The sequence below is a fragment of the Hordeum vulgare genome, chromosome 5H, assembly GCF_904849725.1.
Source record: "Hordeum vulgare subsp. vulgare chromosome 5H, MorexV3_pseudomolecules_assembly, whole genome shotgun sequence".
Classification (NCBI taxonomy): Eukaryota; Viridiplantae; Streptophyta; class Magnoliopsida; order Poales; family Poaceae; genus Hordeum; species Hordeum vulgare.
Genome location: NC_058522.1, coordinates 22,296,805 through 22,302,126, shown reverse-complemented (window position 1 = coordinate 22,302,126; position 5,322 = coordinate 22,296,805).

Below are 5,322 nucleotides of genomic sequence, written 5' to 3'. Positions count from 1 at the left end.
GTTTCCGACAAGATCAAATAGTTGACTATGATGAGACTTTCTCACTCATAGTGATGCTAAAAGTCTGTTGGAATTATGTTAGTAGTTGTTGCATTATTTGTGAAATATTGCACATAGGAAGACAAAACATTGTTTCCCCGACGGTTTCCTTGAGCAAACATTGTATGTGATGCAACTAGGAGGTTTTGTCGATCCTAAAGATACTAACAAGTATGCAAGCTCCAGCGATCCTTCATTGGACTGGTGCAAGCATCTCGGAGTTGGAATATACACTTGATGAGATGATCAAAGATTTTGGGTTTGTACAAGGTTTATGAGAAACTTGTATTTCCAAAGAAGTGAGTGGGAGCACTATAGAATTTCTGATAAGTATATGTGGTTGACATATTGTGGATCAGAAGTAATGTAGAATTTCTGTAAAGCATACAAGGTTGTTTGAAAGGAATTTTTCAAAGGAATACCTGGATTGAGCTACTTGAACGTTGAGCATCAAGATCTATGGAGATAGATCGAAACGCTTGATAGAAGTTTCAACAAGATGCATGCCTTGACAAATTTTTGAAGGAGTTCAAAATAGATCAGCAAAGAAGGAGTTCTTGGTTGTGTTGTAAGGTGTGAATTTGAGTAAGACTCAAAACCTGACCCCGGCGGAATAAAGAGAATTGACGAAGGTCGTCTTCTATGCTTTGGCCATAGAATCTAAAGTATGTTATGCTGAGTACCACACCTGATGTGTGCCTTGACTCAAAGTCTGTTGAGAGGTACAAAGAGTGATCCATGATTGAATCACTAGCAGCGGTCAAAATTTATCCTTAGTAACTGATGGACTAAGGAATTTTTCTTGATTATGGAGGTGGTTAAAGAGTTCGTCGTAAAGGGTTACGTCGATGCAATCTTTGACACTAATCCGAATAACTATGAGTGGTGAAACGGATTCGTATAGTAGAGTAGATATTTGGAGTATTTCCGAATAGCACATAGTAGCAGCATCTATAAGATGACATAAAGATTTATAAAGAACACACAGATCTGAAACTTTCAGGACCGTTGACTAAAACCTCTCACACGAGCGAGACGTGATCACACCCCAGAACTATATGGGTGTTAGATTCGTTAGAATCACATGGTGATGTGAACTAGATTATTGACTCTAGTGCAAGTGGGAGACTGTTGGAAATATGCCCTAGAGGCAACAATAAATTAGTTATTATTATATTTCTTTGTTCATGATAATCGTTTATTATCCATGCTATAATTGTATTGATTGGAAACACAATACTTGTGTGGATACATAGACAAAACACTGTCCCTAGTAAGCCTCTAGTTGACTAGCTCGTTCATCAAAGATGGTCAAGGTTTCGTGACCATAGGCAAGTGTTGTCACTTGATAACGGGATCACATCATTAGGAGAATCATGTGATGGACTAGACCCAAAGTAATAGACGTAGCATGTTGATCGTGTCATTTTGTTGCTACTGTTTTCTGCGTGTCAAGTATTTGTTCCTATGACCATGAGATCATATAACTCACTGACACCGGAGGAATGCTTTGTGTGTATCAAACCTCGCAACGTAACTGGGTGACTATAAAGATGCTCTACAGGTATCTCCGAAGGTGTCCGTTGAGTTAGTATGGATCAAGACAGGGATTTGTCACTCCGTGTGACGGAGAGGTATCTCGGGGCCCACTCCGTAATACAACATCACACACAAGCCTTGCAAGCAATGTGACTTAGTGTAAGCCACGGGATCTTGTATTACAGAACAAGTAAAGAGACTTGCCGGTAAACGAGATTGAAATAGGTATGCGGATACTGACGATCGAATCTCGGGCAAGTAACATACCGAATGACAAAGGGAATGACATACGGGATTATATGAATCCTTGGCACTGAGGTTCAAACGATAAGATCTTCGTAGAATATGTAGGATCCAATATGGGCATCTAGGTCCCGCTATTGGATATTGACCGAGGAGTCACTCGGGTCATGTCTACATAGTTCTCGAACCCGCAGGGTCTGCACACTTAAGGTTCGACGTTGTTTTATGCATATTTGAGTTATATGGTTGGTAACCGAATGTTGTTCGGAGTCCTGGATGAGATCATGGACGTCATGAGGGTTTCCGGAATGGTCCAGAAACGAAGATTGATATATAGGATGACCTCATTTGATTACCGAAAGGTTTTCGGAGTTACCAGGAATGACAAATGGGTTCTGGATGTTCACCGGGGGGGCAGCCCACCCCGGGGAAGCCCATAGGCCTTGGGGGTGGCGCACCAGCCCTTGGTGGCCTGGTAGGACAACCCAAGAAGGCTCCATGCGCCATAGATAGAAAATCAGAGAGAAAAGAAAAAAAAGAGGTGGGAAGGAAGAGAAGGACTCCACCTTCCAATCCTAGTTGGACTAGATTGGAGGAGGAGGACTCCTCCCCTTGGTACGCAGCCCTTGGGGCTCCTTGAGCCTCAAGGCAAGCCTCCCCTCCCTCCTCCTATATATATGGAGCTATTAGGGCTGATTTGAGACAACTTTTTCAAGGCAGCCCGACCACATACCTCCACGGTTTTACCTCTAGATCGCGTTTCTGCGGAGCTCGGGCGGAGCCCTGCTGAGTTTAGATCACCACCAACCTCCGGAGCGCTGTCACGCTGCCGGAGAACTCATCTACCTCTCCGTCTCTCTTGCTGGATCAAGAAGGCCAAGATCATCGTTGAGCTGTACGTGTGCTGAACGCGGAGGTGCCATCCGTTCGGCACTAGATCGTGGGACAGATCGCGGGGCGGTTCGTAGGATGGTTCACGGGGCGGATCGAGGGACGTGAGGACGTTCCACTACATCAACCACGTTTCTTAACGCTTCTGCTGTGCGATCTACAAGGGTACGTAGGTCGGAAATCCCCTCTCGTAGATAGACATCACCATGATAGGTCTTCGTGCGCGTAGGAAATTTTTGGTTTCCCATGCGACGTTCCCCAACACTTTTTACCCTTGATGGCAACTACTTGATGTGTGACTTGCTGCCCCTAATGTCACTGGGAAAGGTCACCACATGGCAGAACCCAAAACCAAGCACTTCTCCCATTGCAAGAATCATAGATCTAGTTAGCCAAACAAAACCCAAGACTCGGAGAGACTTACAAGGATATCAAATCATGCATATAAGAAATCAGCAAAGACTCAAATATATATCATAGATAATCTGATCACAAATCCACAATTCATCGGATCTCGACAAACACACCGCCAAAAAAGATTATATCGGATAGATCTCCATGGAGATCATGGAGAACTTTGTATTGAAGATCCAAGAGAGAGAAGAAGCCATCTAGCTACTAACTACGGACCCGTAGGTCTGAAGTGAACTACTCACGAGCCATTGGAGGGGCGATGATGATGATGAAGAAGCCCTCCAACTCCAAAGTCCCCTCCGGCAGGGTGCTGGGAAGGGTCTCCAGATGAGATCTCGTGGAAACGGAAGCTTGCGGCGGCGGAAAAGTATTTTCGAGGCTCCCCTGATTTTTTGCGGAATATTTGGGAATTTATAGGCCAAAGACCTAGGTCAGGGGGCGGCCAGGGAGGCCACAAGCATGCCCACCGCCGCCTCCCCCTAGTGGCGGAGTGGGGGCTTGTGGGCTCCCTGGAGCCCACCTGGCTTGGCCCAAAAGCCCCTAGTCTTCTTCCGTTCGGGAAAAAATCATTTCGGGGTTTTTCTTCCGTTTGGACTCCGTTCCAAAATCAGATCTGAAAAGAGTCAAAAACACGGAAAAAACAGGAACTGGCACTTGGCACTCAATCAATAAGTTAGTCCCAAAAAAGATATAAAAGGTACATAAAACAACCAAAGAAGACAAGATAATGGCGTGAAACCATCAAAAATTATAGATACGTTTGAGACGTATCAATAGTCTGGCTTATTAGGGATGATATACTACTCATATCAATAAGGAATTCTTTTTTTTCGGAAGCCCATTCGAACAGAACTCGAGGTTAAGCGTGGTCGGCTTGGAGTAGTTTTAGTATGGGTAACCGACCGGGAAGTGCGTAGAAAAGACTGGTATTGATATGTGGGGCGTTACATCCTCACATGCCCTTTGTTGATGTAGCCTCCTACCTTTCATCCAAGGGCTCGAGGGGAGTGAAATCCACGTCCAATACAAGCCTTGACCGTCCAGGGCTCCGAGCTCGTACAAGTGCACGTATGGAAGGTCATCTTGTGCTTTGGACTTGAGGAGCTATTTCGTATTACAGTTGTCATTTCTTCATATGAACTCCGATTTTGACATTTTTTTAGCCCATTGTATTTCTAGCGACAAGCCCAATGCGTAAGTGGTCTTGGATCTTCAGTTTCATTACTCTAATAAATGTCAAAACATCAAACACTCCCTAGATCCTACATCTGGTGCCTCAAACTTCTCTGGCTTGATTCCCCAACTTAGTTCTTTTGATGTCCCAAGTTCACGTGTCAGTACATCTACAAAAGTCCATAAAACAAAGGAAAAATAGTAAAAACTAAATAAATATAAAAATTATGCAACGAACTTGATAAAATAAATAAAAACCGACAACTATGCATCGGGGACATGAATAAGTGTTGGCTAGATGGATATGTTACGAGGGATTTTGGCACTAAAATATACTTTAAAAAATATGCATACAGTCCGCTCATCATCACCCGACACTTTTTGGTTGAAAATTAAGGTAAGAAAACATGTGTACTCCTTTATTACGACTAATCGATAATTTCAGGACCCTTTATATATAAAGTCTCTCTCTCCCTCCCTCTATATATAGGAGTAGGTTTTTTATCATAGCTTACCACGAAACTAGTTAAGGTTTTCTTACGTGAAAAAAATCCTTTCTTTGAAAAAAATACTCAAACAACACACTTATAATAAAACATAATCCAACATAGTGATTGTAATAATATGATTGTATATGTCCCGGAGAGAGAAAAAGTCTAGTATATATTTATGTCACAACAAGCTGAAATTGTTGTTTTTTCTCTGAGTACAGAAAAATGCATATTTTCACAATCCCTTTGTTGGATTATCTTATTACCATTAGAGTGATGCTCCACTATTTATTTCATATTTTGATAGCTTTTAAAACCATTAAAATCTTAGTGAGTCATAACAAGTTCTGTGGTAGACACAGTTTTATCAATACACATACATTGGCCCTCGAAAACAAATGTCGTGAAGCCCCCTACTGCAACCCCATTCCCGTCCCCCATCGCATGTCGACCCCAAACCACTCCTCCACTACCAAGCTCCCACCATTCCTTCGCCTCTCCCATCCACCTTATCATGCCACCCCATCGCCAC